Here is a 2,159-nt window from a genome sequence, read left to right as displayed (position 1 = left end):
TTTCATCAACTTTTCATCAACCTTTGATCTATTTCTCTTCTTATTTTAATGGTAAAGTTGACATGTTTTATAGCTATCATGAAAACTTTAGAATACTCTTCTGTCTCTCACTCTTTGTCACTTTAGAGTATATTATGTCCTAGCATAATATTTCTAAAATCCAAAGTTAAAGATTTTGGAGAGTCATTCATGCTGATTTTAGATAGGTATGAAGTTAATGTCTATGTTGGAATTAATAATTTCAACTTAATTTAATCTGCTACTTTTTTTTTGAGAGATGAGATATCTTACCCTTCATTATTCATATGAAATTTTATCTCTGCAAACCCTTATTTAGCCAGAAACTGGTTTCATATTCATAGTCACTATCATGATCAGTTCATTTAATACTGTTCAACTTGTAACTAGTATCCAATGGCACTCTGACCTCTTTAGGCACTTATATCAGAAATAATTTATGGGAATGGGTAACATTATTGAATATTTGTTGTGTGCAGACACTGTGTTACATACTTTGTAAATGCCATCTCCTTTAATCCTATTTTGATTACTTCTTTTCAGGAATCTGGAATTCACAATTTGCTTTCTCATGGTTTCGGCCCAGTTTAACTGTTCTGAATCCTGAGGCCACTCCTACTGCAACAGCAACTACTCCTATGGTTGGTAAGAAATAGGAATTGGGAGGAAGTTCAGCAGAAATTATGTGGGAAGAAGTATTGTATTTCTGAGTCTTACTAGGTAACCAGTACAACCTTCAACTGAAGATCCTAGAAAATCTTAGACATGGAAAAGAATGGGGGAAACAATGTAATGTGTTCACAAAGGATCATGTTTAGTGGTATCTGCTTTACTACATTTCTTTGTAGTTATATCTGCCCTACTATCTCTTTCTGATAAATCTCGGAAACATTGCATATTGCTATTTTACAAAGGGACTGGATTCTAAACAGACTTGTTAATTTCTGATCTAACATTCTATTAGCGCATAATGGAAAGGGAGAAAAGAAGTAAGAAGGGCATAGTGGGTAATGAATGGACAGAACTTGACCTGAGATTCAGATTTTCTGAGTTAGATTTTACTGGGTTGATAGAAGTCTGAATTAACTCTCTAAAAAATCCCTAGACCTGATCATTAAATCAAATACACACACACACACACACACACACACACACACACACACACACACTTGGCTAACCAGAATATTTCATTGAAATCAGTTGTTTCTAAACCATTGTGAGTCAGTCTTTCATAATATATGACATGCGGAACTATTATGAGAAGTTGACCATATTTTTTGTTTCAAAATGAGTTTGAGTTTTTCTTATTTATCCTACAGCTTTATGACATACAATCAAGGAATGATAAAGCCTAAGGAAATTAGGTTCTGATTTTTTTTTTTTTCCAGAGCACTGCTCAGCTCTGGCTAATGGTGGTTCTGGGGATTGAAACTAAGAGCTCAGAGCTGCAGGCATGAGAGCCATTTGTATAACCATTACGCTATTTCCCCAGCCCAGTTTCTGAAATTTCTTTTGTCCTTTGCAATAGAAGTCCTGCCAGGAAGGGAAATTTGTTATCATAATTTAGGGACTTTAAATCAGAGCAATGAGAAATCATTTTAATTAAAGAAAATCCCTGTCCCCACCAGCAGCTGTTTTGCTTGCAAGCAAAAAAGTCTAAAAATGATTCAGAGGAAAAGGGTTTGCACAATTTCTAAAAATAACTTCATATATTTAGAAGTGTGACTCTGTATGTGTGTGGTGTGTTCTTGTGTAATGTAAAAAAAAAAAACGGAGAGCATGTGTGAGAGCCTTAACTATGTTGTAATTTTCAGAATCTTTAAATATCACAGGAAATACACAGCATATCTATATAGTTCTACATTTTATATTCTATTATGTCTGCCTGTGGGTTCCATATTGCCATAACAGTGTTTGGAAGTGTTGATCTAGTATTTTTTGAATTCAGGAAATGCAGTTGCTATGTGTATAAGCTTGGCAGGGAAGTTATTTTAGGTATATGACAATGTAAGGGTAAATGTTCCTGAGAAATAATATAGTAGAGAACTAGCATTAGTAGACAGGTGTATGAAGCTCCCCTCCCTCAGTAATTTGTGATGCTATTTGGTGGCTTGTCCACAGAACAACAGGTGGTACCTAAT

This window comes from Erinaceus europaeus, chromosome 9 (genome assembly GCF_950295315.1).
Source record: "Erinaceus europaeus chromosome 9, mEriEur2.1, whole genome shotgun sequence".
NCBI lineage: Eukaryota > Metazoa > Chordata > Mammalia > Eulipotyphla > Erinaceidae > Erinaceus > Erinaceus europaeus.
This window is presented reverse-complemented; position numbering follows the sequence as displayed.